The sequence below is a fragment of the Macrobrachium nipponense genome, chromosome 18, assembly GCF_015104395.2.
Source record: "Macrobrachium nipponense isolate FS-2020 chromosome 18, ASM1510439v2, whole genome shotgun sequence".
In the NCBI taxonomy this organism is placed as follows: Eukaryota; Metazoa; Arthropoda; class Malacostraca; order Decapoda; family Palaemonidae; genus Macrobrachium; species Macrobrachium nipponense.
Genome location: NC_087211.1, coordinates 81,759,155 through 81,777,815, shown reverse-complemented (window position 1 = coordinate 81,777,815; position 18,661 = coordinate 81,759,155). Strand labels below are relative to the sequence as shown.

The window sequence follows — 18,661 nt, the reverse complement described above, 5'->3', positions numbered from 1 at the left end:
GTGCCCATCCTTTTGCTCGTCCAGGGCTCTCTCTCTCTCTCTCTCTCTCTTTTCCTCCGTCTTCCGCCGACCCCGACCGACCGACAGTCGGGCTTCTATAATCGTTGCGGGCGCTGGGGTAACCCCCCTATAGGGTATACTACTACCTCTCCTTGCTATAACGGATGTTCAATCGGCTTTCTTTTATCAACACGAGGATATACTTTTTTTTTTAACAATGCAGTTTCGCGTATTGTAATTCCAGGCAATTTATTCGTCATTTAATGTCGCCTCCTTCCTTCCATTCTTCTTTCTTTCTATATTTCTTTCGTTCTCTCGTTCTTTAAATGTTCATCTGTAAAACCTTATGTACAGAGCCAACAAATATTAAACCCCAGAGGTCTCCTAAGAGAGAGAGAGAGAGAGAGAGAGAGAGAGAGAGAGAGAGAGAGAGAGAGAGAGTATAGGAAAAGATGATGAATAAACGAATATGAGGGAACATAAAATAAAGCTTAAACATTTGGAAGTCAGAAGATTACAAAAATTGCACTAGGCAGACTATTCCAACTTTTAGTCGTAGACAATACAAAACTCCTATAGGCAATTAATTGGTAAACAACTCCTTGTAGCTTTCTGCATTTTGAGATGTCGTTTCTTCTTCTTCAATCTCATTCTAGTGGCTATCATCGAAGTTCTTACTTCTGAATAATAATAATAATAATAAAATAATAATAATAATAATAATAATAATAATAATAATAATAATAATAATATAATAATAATAATAATACTAAAATTATTAAAATTATTCGTTACTTATCAGAAAGCCTGTAATTATACTACTGTGTAATTATAAACGGTGAAATATATATTATATATAGTGTATCATACTTCCCATAATTCCTTCTTAGAGTTTTCTAGTCAATATTTTACACAGTAATATTAATAATAATAATAATAATAAAAATAATAATAATAAAAAGAAAATAATTAATATATTAAAAACAAAAATAATTAAAAAAATCAAGAAAAATAAACATGCTTTGGTCACACCTGAGCACCATTACTGTTAATTTTCAGATTAAGAGCTAAAAGCCATTTCTTGTTGTTCTTCGTCTGATTGCAAGCCCACCCAATCTTACCTGCACGTAAACGCGCGCGCGCGCGAACGTAATTAGGCCCCATCCTCACCTGTCAACAGACACCCTCCTTCCAGTGGCCCGGCGGACTTTTGCCAAATCAGTAACCATAGACAGGATGTTAGGCAAAGGGATGATCACCCTGGGGTATACCATATCACAAGGTTCGTTGGCGCTCTCTCTCTCTCTCCCCCTTCAGAAACCTGTATATAAGTATTGCTGTCTTCCACCTGCTTGTGTGTGTGTGTGTGTGTGTGTCCGTGACGGTAATCCTACTTCTGGGCGGAAAGAGGAAACACGGCGCAGTGGTCACAGGATTCGTTGACTTGTTGTCAGGTCTCTTATAACGTCGTTTCAAGAAGAGCGAACGAAGCCACGCCCTACTGAGAAGAAGCCACGCCCCCTTTTGTTATTTATTTTTGTTTTCTGAATTCTGAATGGGATTGTGGTGGCGTTGTTTTCCTGTTTGCCAGTCACGCTGTTCTTGTTAAATTATGAATGAATGAGTAATTGTATATATATATATATATTAGATATATATATATATATATATATATATATATAATATATGCTGCAAATGGCCTTTAATATCCAATTCACTCTTCCTCCGAATTTATATATTTTCATATATGTTAACCGAAGGGGAATTCTTAAGTTGATAATACTTTCGTCCTCTCGCGGATTCGAACCAGCGGACAGAGGAGAAATCGGCCAACAAGTGAGGACATTTGTAGCTTAGTACATTTATATATGAATCACTTATTTTGCCCTTACAGGGGACAGAACCCAAATCCTCCCATTGGTGAGCTGAGTGTCTTGACCACTATCCCTATGTATGAATTCTAAAGAAAGTTCTTCAACAGTGACAGTTAAATGGTAGATGTTTTGTTGGTTTTTTCCACTAAATCTATATGAAAGTAGGTTTCATAATTCACCAATAAACGAGACGTTCAGAGGGTATTGTGGCTATTACAATTACACACACACATATGCACATATATATATGAGTGGTGCAGCGCTCAATTTGCGTTTGGTAGGCCTATGGCCGCTCCCAGCATACCGTCCATCTGAATACCAGCGACTATTTATAAGGGGAAAAATGTATGATGGTAAAATGTGTATGAGTATGCATGTATATCTCATAATAAGGCCAAGTTTTGTCATACTTGATATCTGTAAAAGATTTGACTAGTCTCTCTCTCTCTCTCTCTCTCTCTCTCTCTCTCTCTCTCTCTCTCTTTCCCTTCTTCGATCTGAAACTTGATTCCTCAATGAAAACTCGGCTTTCGATAACCCACCTTCTCTCACTCTCTCTCTCTCTCTCTCTCTCATCTCTTCCCTTCCTCGATCTGAAACTTGATTCCTCAATGAAAAACTCGGCTTTCGATAACCACCTTCTCTCTCTCTCTCTCTCTCTCTCTCTCTCTCTCTCTCTCTCTCTATCGTCTCTTCCCTTCCTCGATCTGAAACTTGATTCCTCAATGAAAACTCTGCTTTCGATAACCCACCTTCTCTCTCTCTCTCTCTCTCTCTCTCTCTCTCTCTCTCTCTCTCTCTCTCTCTCTCTCTCAAAGAATTTGGATCCCATGACGAGATACCTTTATCCCTCGCCACTGCTCTCTCTCTCTCTCTCTCTCTCTCTCTCTCTCTCTTCTCTCTCTCCAATGAAGCCTTCTCCGAGTCGCATTGGTCTAATTTTTCTCCGTGCAGTCCATCTTCAACAACTTAGCCATGTTTGCTTCGGCCGTCTCTGTAGTACGATGCGTCTAAACAAAAGCCCTTTTGGTAATCATATAATGACCTTTCTAAGGAATAATATCTCTGAAACGTATTAAGAAAAGTCGTTAAGAAAGTCGTACGGTCCATGGACGAAATCCATACTATTTATGTCGGGGAAGGGAAGGCACAAACATACGTACCTACCTACCTTCCTTCCCTCCAGAGCCCGGTAGTAAACAAAAAGGTTTTCCCGCGTCTTTCACCCCTCCTGGGCCTTCCATCCTACCTCGCCATCACCCTCCTCCTCCCCCCCCCCCCACCCCCCCCCCCTGCCCCTCTACCCATCCTCCCTCTCCTGAAAGTCCCACAAAAGATTGGTATAGAAAGGTAGAGGAAAAGTGGCAGAGAGAGAGAGAGTAAAGGTGGGAGCTAGGGTGATACCGAGAGCGAATCTGGTTCGAGTTTGTATGGAGGAAAAAAAAAAAAAAAGAGGAGCAGTTGCTAAAAATAACTCTCTCTCTCTCTCTCTCTCTCTCTCTCTCTCTCTCTCTCTCTCTCTCTCTCTTCTGGGAAGAAGTTTTGCAAAAATAGTTATCATCACCTATGACAACCTGCTGATAAGACCACCTATAGCATAGGCCTAATGAAAAACTATAGAAATAAATGGAACCACATATAGTATATAGGCCTAATGAAAGACTATATATCAAGAAGGAAATGGAAGTATATATAGTATAGGCCTAATGAAAGACTATAAACAAACATAGAGAGGAAGAAGTGCAAAAAAACTGCAAGATCATTCCAAGCTTGCTAGAAGACGAAATGGCTCGTCTGGAGAAAAACAGATAAGCCATAGTGTATTATTATTAGTTATTATTATTATTATTATTATTATTATTATTATATTATTACCCTGCTCCTAACGACGGTTTACATCCCTCCCTTTCCATTTCTTTTGCCTTATCAGGTCAAGGTAATCTGACCTGGCTTAACCTGTCCCCAAGGGGACGAGCAAAACATAGGTCTAAGATCGTGTTGTTGTCAAAAGTGACTGGATGAGACAACCGTAGCGAAGGGAGCAAATCCGAGAGAGAGAGAGAGAGAGTCAAAGTCAAAGTCAAAGTCAAAAACCTTTATTCCATTATAAAATGGTTATTCTGCTACATTACAATATAAATTATTTACATAAAATTCACAATAATTGGATTGTAAAATTTTAGGATATATATACATTCAAGTAAAATTTAAGAAGTATTGTTTAAGTTTCCTTTTGAATAACTCAGAACTAACATCTATACATTTTCTTAATTCCAGAGGTAGTTTATTCCAGCAAGCTGGGCCCCTTATTGCCATCGAGCGTGAACCCAAATCTGTTCGATTTTCATTCTGTCTTGTTAATGCATTCCTACAATTACCAACTGTAGGAAATGTGTATAGCCAGTTGGGATATTCTTTTCTCAAACTTTTAAAAACAAAAACACAAACATCGTACATACACTTTTCTTTTAATTTTATCCAGAGAGAGAGAGAGAGAGAGAGAGAGAGAGAGAGAGAGAGAGAGAGAGAGCTAAATCTCTGACCTTAGGAAACAACAAACATTGCAAAGGCACCCTTACTCAAAAAAAGCGTTCCAATACAAAACAAAAACTATAATGATGATTAACAGTAAGAAATTGTAGTGAAAATAATGTCTCTATACAAGTAATCAATAAGAGGGAATAAAAATGCAGTAACAAAGAGAATAGAATGAGAGAGAGAGAGAGAGAGAGAGGAAGGCGATGGGAGGAGAGGGTTGTAAACAAGGATAATTGGGCTGCTGTTTAGGGGGAGGTGACCTCTTCTCAAGCTTAACCCAGCCCGGTTCTGCTCTCTCTCTCTCTCTCTCTCTCTCTCTCTCTCTCTCTCTCTTTTGATGTCTGTGTTTTTGTTTTTAAAGTTTTAAAAAATGTTTTTCCGAACTGGCTTTATAATTTTAGAACCGTTGACTCGGTGACAGGGATGACTACAAGACAAACAAATAATCTAGTGTCCAGAAGAGCCAATACCGATAAAGGATCAAGGGAAATAAATACTAAAGGCCCACAGTTATGGAATAGTTTACCTGGCTCATTGAAAGACGAAGAATCCCTAAGATCTTTTAAAAATAAACTAAGAAAACATCTTTTAAACAGTAATTTGTCTTCGTAGATAAGTTTTATAGGAAACAACCGTATCTGACATTAGCCACGTCTCACGTCAATAACCGCTTTTTAAAACATACCATTATCTATGAAGAACATATTATGTTGGAGTAATTTTACTAATTATTGTTCTAGGAACAATGTTTTATAACCAAAGTTACAATTTTCCTAATTCAAGTTTTATATATATATTATATATATATATATATATATATATATATATATATATATATATATATATATATATATATATATATATATATATATATATATATATATATATATATATATATATATACATATATATATATATATATATATATATATATGTATGTGTATATATGTGTATATGTATATATAGATATATATATATGTATGTATGTGTGTATATTGTTATAGTATACTATGATTTAATTGTTTTTAATAGCTTTAATGTACGCTTTCTAACCTTGGTTGATGACCTGATGTAAATAGAAAAACCCAATGTATTATTGGAATAAAGGTTATTATTATTATTATTATTATTATTATTATTATTATTATTATTATTATTACTTTCTCTCTCTCTCTCTCTCTCTCTCTCTCTCTCTCTCTCTCTCTCTGCTCTCTCTCTCTCTCTCTTTCTATATATATATATATATATATATATATATATATATATATAAAACAAAACAGGTAATTTGTTGATAGAGTATATCAACCCCATAGCGCAGCATAGGGTTCTGTTACCTGAGATTTATAGGTATCCAGGTGGACAGTTGAAGGGCCACCCTTGATAGGATTATACCATCCGTAGGGAATATTAAGTCTATATTCACCCCTCCGCCCTTAAGTAGGTAATTGGATAGGACATCTCTCTCTCTCTCTCTCTCTCTCTCTCTCTCTCTCTCTCTCTCTCTCTCTCTCTCTCTCTCCCCGTCTGTAATCTTTCCCAGTATATAGTATCTACAACAACGACTATATGGAATCCTGTAATGCAACATGAAGACTTTGTTGTTACTTTTATTACATATTTTGTTTTTCAAATGTCTAAGTAGGTATTCACGTTTAATTTAAATTCAGTTCTGCCTTTTTAGGATATATATATATATATATAATATATATATATATATATATATATATATATATATATATATATATATATATATATATCAGCGTGAAGGTGGACTATTAGAAACGTTGCAATTCATTACAATTCTTTATTTCCTACGTTTTCGTAATATCATTATTACATCTTCAGGGAATCTGTTAAACAATAAATAAAATTAATTTAAAATTACTTAAAAATGACTTTAAAAATTACTCTAAAATTCAACATTTGTAAATTACAACACAATTAAAAAACATACAGAAACGAAAACAAAAAAATATAAAAATAAAAAGACCAAAGACCGCTAACCAACCTTGTGCCGAGAAGGCAAGAGACAGAATGACAGAACAAATAAAAGTTAACTCAGGTACAGTTGTGTGGAGGAGGTCTGGGTATTTAACTGGGGAACCAGTTGTTTAATAAATAATGACTCCAGGATAGGCAGTTCATATGCATTGTTCGCTTGGCCTATGACTTGGAAAATGACTTCTTTCTATATATATTTTACAATTTTTCGAATGGTTTCTTATATTAGAGTGTTCGGGATTGGAGAGCCTACAGCCAGTACGGAAACTTAATCCCCGATGAGAGTGTCCTACTGGCCGTCGCCTTCCTCTGTCTCCTGGAGTTATTATAATATACTATATATATAGATATGATATCTATATATATATTACTATTATATATCATGATAATATATATATATATATATATAATATATATATATATATATATAAGGAGACTTTCCTCATTAAATTATTAGAAAAAGCAGGAATTTAAACAGCTTGTATCGATCATTATAGCTTCTCTCCATACCGAGGGTAAGTAACTTTCGTTAGTTTACTATGCAATGTGAAAAATAACGTTTTCTATAACGTAGTTGAATTTCGTTTTCTTTAGACATCACTTCATGCCATCCTCAAGAGATAATGTATACCTGCTTGTATATTATAATACTTTTTATTATTGGAATCAGAGTCAGAGTATAGCTAAAGCCCTATGTGAGAAAACTGTGGCAGAATCATTTAAAAATACACTTCAAATTTTGTCACCATCAATGCAGACTTTTCTTGATTCTTTTTCTTTTTCTTTTTGGCGTCCTCTGGAATACAGTACTAACTGGTGAAATAGTGAATTTTGTATTATACTGAATCATAATTTGGTAAACCAGTTGAAGATATATTCAAATTTTCCCGTTTTTCTCTCAATAGCCATCATTGCAGGACAAAAATTACTATATATTTGCTGCATATTTCATTACCTCGACACCTATTAAAGGAATTAACTAAATTACTTGTAAGCAGCAACCAGTTAGACCCTCTGTGTCCTAAGATGATCCCCCACTCCAAATCACCTGAAGATAAAAGGTTTTTCCTTCCGCTCAAGTGAAGAATTCTTTCTTAGGGCTGAACGTGTGAATATATGAAGGGATTGGGTTAACCAACACTCCTTTATAGAAGGGAAGCATGGGTTTAAAATATACATTAAAGGACCTTAACGTCGTCTTTGCCTCACCAATTGGCCAGAAACATGATAATTCAGTTCTTAGTTTTTATTGTTCATTATCTTTTTATATTAAAGTAGGTATGCTGTACTGAGAAAAAATGAAATATCAGTTTCATGACGAGTTTAATGTCATATTTTATCGCAATCTCCTTCCAGTTTGATGACAAGTTTAATTCAAGTCATACTTTATCACAATCTTTTATCAAACTGTGTTGTGCTGACAAAAATTAAAATATCAGTTATCTGTCAAGTCTTGTTGTATTTTAGCCCAAATACTCTCCATAACATCGCTACTGTAATCACCCACATAGACAAGTCTTACAAACGCTCCCAGTTCTAAACAAGTGTCGTCAATTCTTCTTATTATTCTCATACAAGAGAAGTCTCTATATGTGCTCTCCGTCGAGGCAGGTGAGCAGCTTGTGGTGCCTGGGGGCTCATGACGTTATGTAAATGCAGCAGTGTTATAAGATTAATTATACATTGAATAATGTGCTGAGGGTCCGGTTTTGTGAAGGGGTGTTCTACGCTCTGTGAAGTTTTTTGCACAGGTGTACATCCACGATGCAGGAATTTACGTATGTGTAAGTGATCGTTCTGTTGATTTTCTGTGAAAAATATTAAATTTTTCAACACATACACACTTACATAGGTATAGTATAGTACATACACGTACATGTTTCATGCTGTATTCATGGAAATCATGCACCATAAAAACCAAGAGAGATTTTTCCATTGATTTTGGTATGGAAGCTCTTAGACCAATCTGAAATGTAATACCAGAGTTTAACTTTCTGTTAATCCAGTTGCAATTTTATCTTAGCGAAATCTCACGAACTGTGAATCCATCTATGGTAGTGGACAGTGAGATCACTAATCTAAAAAACTACTAAAAAAAAACTATGAAGGTACTTTGAGAGAGGAGATAGTATTTATCCTACATTGCAGGTGAAATTCGCCATTTCTTTTTATTTTAAAATAATAAGCCCTTGAGGTTTTCTTCTGTTTATCCTTGGTAATGTACGTGACAGCTCATGTCCAGGAAGGGTCGCATCCGATTCCTCTCTCTTCATTAATTTGTTTAAGTTACACAAGAATGTGAAAAATACGGTATATTTTGTGATGATATTAATGTATAAAATTTAAAAAAATGTATTTAAAAACTTTTAAGTCTTACGCAGCACTTTTAAACTATATTTTTGTGAAACAATACATTCGAAGTCAAGAAGTGTTGCCAGCTCCGAACACATGTTTACATTCATTGTTGGTCATTGAGGATTCCAGCTATAACTCCGGACGTGTTCTAAAATGATGTCATTCAGTTAATTGTAGGAATTGATTTGAGTGTTTCCATTTTTACGTCCACTCCGTAATATCAGGTAATTATTTTCGCGATATTCGTTCTTGTCTAAGAGAGTGCATGAGTGGTATACCTAAATCTAAGCTGGGCGAATGATGTTTATAGGTAGTACCTAGTACTTTATTTTAAGGAAAGTTTCCTTCTTTTCTTATGTTTTTAGCAGTCTAGGCTACTAACCTTGAAGGAAGACTAGGCTAGTTAAGCAATAGGTAGCGAGGCCATATTGGGGTGTGAATCCTACTTTTTCTTTTAGTAGGTAGGCTAATATAGAGAAGATTTGTAACCTAGGTAGCAGATTTTTTGAAGGGCTGCACTACTTACCTAGTATGTTAGTTTTTTGCCTGTTTTATCCTAGGCTAGGTACTAGGGTAAAAAATCACTGACTACCAACCCTTATCACGCTGGACGGGTCTTATTCACTCGATATTTAATTGGTGAAACAAGAATACAATTACAACTCCAAGCATACCATTCAAAAGATTGAAGTTTCGTCAACATAATGTGATATACCTATGAAAGCCCCATACGAACTAAAATAAGCATGTGACGCTCTTCGTAAAATATGTTTTCAAGGTAGTTTTGAAATCCAATATGGCAGCTACCGTGTGCATGGCAGGGTCTGGTCAGTGATGGACACCATCTTTCCCAGCCTTCCCAGCACTCATTGGAACAATGTTAGCGTATATATAGGGCTATGTAACGTTTATTGATCTTGCTCAAGATTGCAGTTGTAATCAGTACAATAAAATAACATTTTGTTGTCTATATTAGTGAAAGTATGAAACTTGTTATTCCCGGGGTCATGGTTTGAGCTGAATTCATTTTTACCTTGTAATCGGTGGTTTTTATCCTTACTGCCATCACAACTGAAACTCCACAGTGCTTATTTGATTGTTATTATACACATTTTGGTCTCAATTCACTCCACATTACACTTTAAACAAGTTGCTGTTCCTGGTTCCTAAGCGCGCACGCCACAAACACAGTTACGAAAAGCAGACGACGACACTGCAAGTTTTATTCCCTAAATTGTTTACTTTACTCATTATTTAGTTCAACTTTACTTTGTTATTTAAACATATTAATTTAATTCATGTCTATTATCCCTTTTTTGCAACCAAATTACCCCGAAAAATTACAGATATTTCTAAAGTAGATACAATCCAATGTTTCTAACCATAGAGGAACAGACTACGGGATAAGTGGATTATATATATATATATTTTTTTTGCTTTTTTTTTGCTAGCACTTTTCATTGATTTAAGTCTATATTAGTATTTTGATTTTTTAAATAACTAAGCCAGAAATAAATTTAACCTTTAATGTTTGCATGCGAAGAATGGCAAAATCATTGTTGCCACATTAGTGGAGCTTAACACATATGCCGATGCATTATTATAAACTGTTTCCATGAATTCTAGTTGTCATACTAATGCAGTAATGATAAAATTGCTTTAATATTTATGTATACTATATACTTTCAATACATAGGCTGATTTCACCAATTTCCACGTTTGTGTAAGTCTTATACCCAGTTTGGAGGGTGAAAACATACCAATTGGCAACAGAGAGAGAGAGGGAGAAAGGAAGGCGAAGGAAGGAAGGACGGGTGGCGGTGTAGGGGGGGGGAGGGTAGGTGGAGCTTTTTACGCGTGTTCGTATCCATTTCTGGATAATGGAGTTTTTGTCACTTGGTACAAGGACAAGTGTCGTTATTCTTTACGATTAGTGATTCACGATACCCTTATAAATTACGGAACTGGGTGTAATGCACTACGTATAGCAAAATCTCGTTCAGATACGAGTGTTCGTTACAGAAATATTACCAAAAAACGTGCTTGCACTGTCTCTGAAACCCATAGTAGGGATGCTGCTTAGTTGTCAATCAAGTTTTTTGTAATCAAGTATTTTTTACAAGCTAGCTATTGTATAAATTTGTATTTTTCTCAATCAAAACATATGCCCCTCAATGCCAACTTTCCTCTTTTAACGACTTTCTGGTCATTGCAAATGCGACCCTATTAATTTCTTATGGTGCGAAAACAGACAGGGGCCCAGGGACCGAAAGTGATTGCGTCACACTACGGCAGTAATCCGGCAGTAAAACATCTTCATATATCCAAAAAGTAAATAATAAAAATATATATGCGCATTACGATTATAACAATTACATGCATAGCTGATAATCTGCATGAATAACTGGTAAACTGTTCTGCAAGAAAGTTGAGTATAGCAATTATTTACAATAGGTACGAAAGTCAAGATGTCATGACGTCATAATACAGGACTTAAAAGAACGTTCTAATTCCGAAAAATAATTACTTAAATTTGAGTCAGAATAGAGTTACTTTTTAATAACGAATATTTTCAAATTAATCATCATAAATATGTAAAATATTGATGTTTTACTATTTATTTAAAAAATTATCTAGTGCACACTTCGTCGTCGTCTTCTACCAAAACAGTTGTTTACTTAAAAACGTCCTGGTAAGGGACCGTGTTCCAATTGTTGTGATGAAAGTGCCCCAGCGTCTGTGGGTACAAGTGGTGTGCGGATTTATCACAGGAAATGAGAAGCTTGTTGACACAAGCGACTCCGTAAACATCGAGATGGCGTCAATCTTCTAAAATATTGAAGCGTAAGTAAAAATTTCGAAAGCGTTTTGGTGAGATTTCCACTGCCGTAGCCACCCTTTTCACTACCCTCTGTTTAAACCTTAAAATTTGGCCTTAATTTCTAACTTTGGAGAAAATACTTCGAAAGGAGAGTAGAGGTCTTTAGCTCCGTTTCTCACCAACAAGAAGTCGTGACTGATGCCCATCTCCGGTGTCAGGATGCGTTATAATGTACTTTTTCGGAGGGTGGCATGCATTGATCGTACATGGCCTGCTGAAGGCCATGCAGTGTTTTACCCTATATACTTAGTAGCGTAGGTACTATACTAGGTAGGGTAAATGATCGAATGGCCTTATGGCAACCACCTTCCCAAAAAATAACTTCAACACTTCGAGAGGAAAGTAGAGGTCTCGAGGTGTTGCTTCCACAAGCACTGGTTCGTGATTGATGTCTATCTTGGGTTGCAGATCATGTTCAAGTTATTTTTTGGGAAGGTGGTCACGCTACCGTCCAGGTGGTCGCCAGGAAGCCATTCGATCATTTGCCCTAGGAGGGGATTTGCCTTTGCAAACTTAAGTAAGCTTCGGCTTGGGTGTTGGAGGCTAGGTTCTTTATCGGCCTGCTGGCAGCCTATGCTTGGCTTTTCCTTCTCAGTCAGTAAGCAGATATAAATTGTACGATAATCATAATTTTACCTGTGATTTTTCACACCTAATAGCGTAGGTATCAGATCTTACTCTGTAGTTAAAGCTACAAAGTTCTAAGCTAGGGTTGCTGTAGTCTATTGTAGCCTAATGATTTTCACGACAGTACAAATATTTGATTGTAGCATGGAAACTGGTTTTTTTTAATAGCTTTGAATGTTTTGTGTATTAAACTGGGTTTTTTTGGGATGGATAAAACCAGTAGCAAAAACTAAATTTTTATCTTGTAATGTATTCAGTCAGAAAAACACTTAGTTCGTATGGTTTAACTGTAGCAATTATCAGAAAATTTGTAAGGCATGAAAATGTAGTATGGACTGTTACAGAGATGAATCCTAATGGAACCTTCCCTAACCTGACCAAACCTAGTGTAGCAGGTCCTCACTTAAGTGGGGACGGGAGGATTCCAAGCACCATAAAAGTCATGGAGGAAAATGCAGGGATGCATCTTAACCTAGCTACCCACCCCTCCTCATCTAACATGACCCAGTGCTCCATAAGTCATAGGGTAAAAATACTGGGATGCATTTTATCCTGTCGTAGTGTTGTTAACCTCCATTTAACGAGGAATGCAGTACAGTAAATCATGAAAATTAAATGGAAATTGGCCTTCTTGTCAATTAGACCTTGTATGCCAACACTTTATTTGCAAGAAGGACACTGCCTTGCTTCCCCTCAGTATTTCACAGAACTTTATCTTCCTGCCATTGGCCAGTGGCATAAGGCTGATATAGTTCCTCTCCATCTGTCTCTATCCTGAGCCATTTACCTTCACTTCCTCTAGGTTCTGGATTTCACAGAGCATATTCCTCACCTTAAGGTTTGAGGTGACACAGCTAGAAAACACATTTCCTCTTGTGTGCTTCCTATTCATGGTAGTTAACTCTTTCTGCCATGGTTTGTTTTGTGGAGGAAAGGTAGCAGTAAGGGGAAAGAATTCCGATAACCCCAAATGGCTAAAGAGTCATTTTACATTATTTACAATATGAAATATTTTACCCAGGGTCTCCACCAACACTTCTTACAAACAAGGCAGCGAAGACACGACTCATAAGCAAATTATGTACTACTTGTCTTATTACAATATGGCTGTAGTACATATAAGGAATGTTGCAAAATATAGTGTAAATTTATATGAAGTGTATTATTGAAATGATTTAGAAACTTCTGCTTCATAACATAGAAACTATCTTGGATTCTCACTTCAATCTCTGTAATTGGCTTTTAGTGCAGAATATAAATCTGCGTTATTGGTATCAACCAAAGGGAACACCATCACTTACATAGGAGTTCAAGATTTGTTGAGAGTCATCTGTTTCCTTGGATCATAAATCAGATTATTGTAATGAAGATCAATCGTATAGTACAGGGCTGTGCAACCTTTTTTCCCAAAGGGCCACTAGTCACGACTCTGTCGGTATCGAGGGCCACATAACCTTACTATTTCATGTTATTTACTACTATCGAAGAAATATTATATGAGATTATACTAATAAAGATAGATAATTAATGTTACTGATTTTATTTAAATTGGGATCACAAAGATTATTATTATTATAATGTACAAACATAAATAGTTACTTATTATTGGTTAACTGGGATCATTAACATAAGAATTATCAAACACAGAAATTTTCCTAACCATTAATGAGCAAATGAAAGGCTACCCTAGTGAGATGGTTGATGTTGCATTAGGGACACCAACTCATCAATATCAGGCTGTATGGATGTTGTGGCTACACACAGGGTACATTCCAAATGTTCATCAGTAAGTGCAGACCTATACTTGTTTTTAACCATATTCATTTTTGAAAAGAGCTGCTCAGAAACATATGTGCTACCAAACACTGCCATCATTTTCCTTGCATGAGCAGAGAGTTTTGGATACACTGTTACTGATACATGCTTCTTATAAAAGTGGTATACTGAACTATCATCAAACTTCTTTCTTAGTTCATCATTGCACTGTAGTTCAATTATTTCCATATGTATGTCCTCAGGAATTGCTGTCACATCCACAGAAAAAGGAGAAGCAAAGACTTCAATGGCTTGTGAATGTTTCTTGAGGTCACCAAATCTTTCTGAAAATTCCTCTCGTAAGACCGCCAACTTGTCACCATAATTCTGATCTGATACTGAGGGTTGCTAGTGTCATGGTTTTTCAGCGTAGGAAAGTGGGCTGGGTTTTGGTTTCTGATTTGTGACTCCCACAGACACAATTTTATCTGGAAGCCTTTGATCAATGAGAACATCTCATTTATTAGTTGATCTTTTCCTTGAAGTTTAACATTCAGTGCAGTAAGATGATCAGTTATATCTACTAAAAATGCTAAATCACATCTCCATTCCTTATCTCTCAATTCAGGGATAGCATTACCTTTCATATCTAAGAACAGCTCAATTTCTTCCAAAAGGTCATATTCTCTCTTCAACATTCCTGCTTTGCTTAGCCACCTTACCTCACAAAAATACTTCACATCTCTGTACTCCGCATCAATGTCTGCCATTAGCTTCTGAAACTCGCAGGGATTTAAACCTCTTGACCTAATGAAATTCACAGCTTTCACGAGAATATTAGTCTCATGCTGAAAGTTTATTGTCTTTGCACATAAAGCTTCCTGGTGTATGATACAATGCAGGACAAGAAGTGAACCAAAGTCAATATTTTGAGACCCCATTCTAGTCTTTAGTAATCCAACAACCCCATTTCTCTGACCAGACATCGTAGGCGCACCATCTGTTGTAATGGAAACTAAATTAGTTTAGTCCAGTCCAAACCTTGCCAATACTTTTTCCAATTCATCAAAAATCGATTGTCCTTTTGTGGTTCCCTTCATGTTTTGTAGTGAAGCCATTTCCTCTGTAATGTTATGGTCATTGTCAACTCCCTAGTTGTGCAGTGTCTGCGGTGTCACAACTCTCATCAAGAGCAACAGAGTATGAAGAAAAAGCTCTAACTCGCTTGGCAATTGTACTTTCAATATTCCCTGAAAGACTGTCTTCTTCTAGCAACAGTATATCTTGAAAGGCTTATGTTTTCAGCTAGTTTCTTTTTGTCAGGAAACATATTGTCTGAGACTACACACAAACATTCTTGAACTACCTCTCCATCAGAATAGGGCTTGAGTCTTTGCAAGGATTTGACTAATCAAAAAACTTGTTTTGAGAGATGCATCATATTCCTTAAGTTTCTTTGTAAACACTGCTGTTGTCCTTTCAGAGGTTTCTGCAAGAGTTATATTTTTTCTTTGCGTGCTTCACCTGTCATATTTCCATATTCTTTGTGCTTTGTGATGTAGTGTCCTTTGATGTTATATTCTTTTAAAACAGAAATGGATTCATGGCACACACAAGGATAATGCTTTCCCCCCTGATTGTATGCATAAATATTGCTCAGTCCATTCTCTTGAAAACTCCGGTTTTCCTCTGAAATCTTGCGTTTTTTACTCGTAGAAGCCATTATTAGTACAATAAGATCTCTCCTGCTGAGTAAAATATATAGAATACCGGTAATCACAAATCAACCACAATAAATGAAGCACACTTATTTCACCACTTGAGTCTGAGATAAACTGAGAACTACAGTATATTCATTCCTGTACGGCTGTACTGCAAAGCATAGCGGAGAGTGTAAAACTGTAAGCATACAACCTTAAAAATAATGATCGGTTCTGTGTTTACAATGGTCTTAAAAGCGGTTACTGAGAACGACGATCCCTCGTACCATCGGTTATTGAGGTGAGGAAGGGTTGTTGATGAAAACGAGAGAGAGAGAGAGAGAGAGAGAGAGAGAGAGAGAGAGAGAGAGAGAGAGAGAGAGAGAAAGTTGTTGAATATACAGTTCGAGGCTCTCTCTCTCTCTCTCTCTCTCTCTCTCTCTCTCACACAACAAGGCTAATGCTTTCCCCCCTGATTGTATGCATAAATATTGCTCAGTCCATTTCTCTTGAAAACTCCGGTTTTCCTCTGAAATCTTGCGTTTTTTTACTCGTAGAAAGCCATTATTAGTACAATAAGATCTCTCCTGCTGAGTAAAATATATAGAATACCGGTAATCACAAAATCAACCACAATAAATGAAGCACACTTATTTCACCACTTGAGTCTGAGATAAACTGAGAACTACAGTATATTCATTCCTGTACGGCTGTACTGCAAAGCATAGCGGAGAGTGTAAAAACTGTAAGCATACACCTTAAAAATAATGATCGGTTCTGTGTTTCCACAATGGTCTTAAAAGCTGGTTACTGAGAACGACGATCCCTCGTACCATCGGTTATTGAGGTGAGGAAGGGTTGTTGATGAAAACGAGAGAGAGAGAGAGAGAGAGAGAGAGAGAGAGAGAGAGAGAGAGAGAGAGAGAGAGAAAGTTGTTGAATATACAGTTCGAGGCTCTCTCTCTCTCTCTCTCTCTCTCTCTCTCTCTCTCTCTCTCTCTCTCTCTCAGGGCCGCACTATAGCTTATAAATTTTTAGGAGAAATGAAAAGCCTTTTGAGGGCCACAGGTAGAGTATATTGAAAATAACTGATATTTTCAAAATTTAATACACTTAATTACACTACCCAGTATCACAAATCATATTTTTAACCACTTATTCTACTGAGAAATGGTCTAATGGTTCTACTGAGAAATGGTCTTGTTAGCAGTAGTAGCAGTTTGTAGATTTAACAGAAACCATTTATAACTAAGCTTTTATATATAATATATATATATATGAAGAGTTTACATGTGTATTATACATGTAGTATTTGTTTGTTACTCTCTCTCTTTCTTTTTCTCACCTGTTTCCCTCTTGTATGTAAGCAGTATTCTGTCTGGAAGTGATTTTTATAAGCTAATGACAATTTAGGCTTGTTCTGTATGAATGTTTGCTGATTTTGAATGTCATAATAGCAAATAATTGTAATGAATTAATGTTATTGAATAAAAGAACAAAATTTGTGAATGTTTACACAGGTAACTCAGTAACATCAAACCGGACATCACTGTAATTGTGGCCAAGAATTCACCAAGAGAAAGCGATGGCTGATCCTGCATATTCAAAGGTGAGGTTAATAGGTTAATAAACTTGAAAGTGTAGCAAGTTTCAGGTTACTTCCAAGTTAAAAAGAAAACAAGTGAGTTGATTTAATTTTAACTGTAGATATATATTTCTTTCCTATAGAAAATTAACCCTAGCTTTTAAGATTAAGTTACAGTGAGTGTTGTATCTCAGCATAATCACAAGAGTAAACTGGAGTGTCACACTGAATTCTTTTAGCAGGTGCCTCTTCAAGATCCAAGTATTGCCCCATCAGCCCCTCCTGTTGATGTAGTCGGATCGCCTGGCTCGGCACCGCCACTCACCCTATATACGAGACCCCCCTCCTCCTTACGAAGCGGGAAATTACGTTCCTCCCCAGGGATACCAGCCCGCTGTGAGTGGGCCTCCAGCTGGTCCTCCTCCAGCGGGATACAGTCAGCCTGGAGTTCCTGTTCAGTACGTACAGCAGCCACAACCTGCGCAAGTCATTATTACACAAGGACAGCCAGCTGCAGTTGCTCCGTAATCGTGACTCAGACTCTCGCTCCAGGTGTATGTTCTGTTTGTAGGGTGAGTATTATATACTGATGCTCATGTAGAATATAATGATTCAGAAATTGGTTGTGAAGATATAATGGATAATATTGGCTGTTGTTATACAAGCGCTGGACAAACAGGCCTCGCACATTGATACTTAAGATTGAGATTACTCCTCCATTTTTCTTTAAATGTAGAAGCATATACAGAGTTTGTAGTGTACCGTATGTTGTAGAGAGATATGAGTATCTGAACCAAACCATTTCTTTATTTGGTCTTGAATTATGCTACTCGGTGATAGTCAAAAAGTGTAGACAAAATGCTATTGCTTTTGTTTTAACTTCACATAATCTCTTTTCACAGTTGTGCTTTTGTCATGTTTATGTTTTGCACCATTTATCCTATCTGTGTTTTATGCTTTTTCTCTGGTATGGTGTATTCATTACTTTTTCTCCATACTGTGGTGTCATGGCCATTTAGGATTCTGATTTCTCAACTGGTGTTCATCTTTTCTTCTAAGCAATGGTGATGTTATTCAAAAATGGTTTGCATTTGTATGTTCAGAACTTTAAATTTATTGTTAAATTTTCATTTTTGGTTGCTTGTTTTAGCATTCAGTGCTTAGATTTTGATCAAGTTTGCAGTAGTGTACATGATAATATAATATCAAATAGGTTGATACTATTCTCACACAATCTCTATAAGCTTCTGTTTTTAAGCTTTATTTTTTATGACTCACAAGTAATAAAATGCTAAACTCCATGTAGAACTCATCCCAGTTGCTCTTGATTGATCCTTGAAAGAAT

At 36.3% G+C, this 18,661-nt stretch overlaps 1 long non-coding RNA gene across 1 annotated transcript; it reads left to right on the top strand.

The window, feature by feature from the left end:
* The first annotated feature begins 8,848 nt into the window (after positions 1–8,848).
* Positions 8,849–17,637, top strand: LOC135197270 (uncharacterized). The gene is made up of 3 exons (XR_010310586.1): positions 8,849–8,992; positions 17,252–17,340; positions 17,559–17,637. It is a non-coding gene; the product is annotated as an uncharacterized LOC135197270 (long non-coding RNA).
* Positions 17,638–18,661: the final 1,024 nt, after the last annotated feature.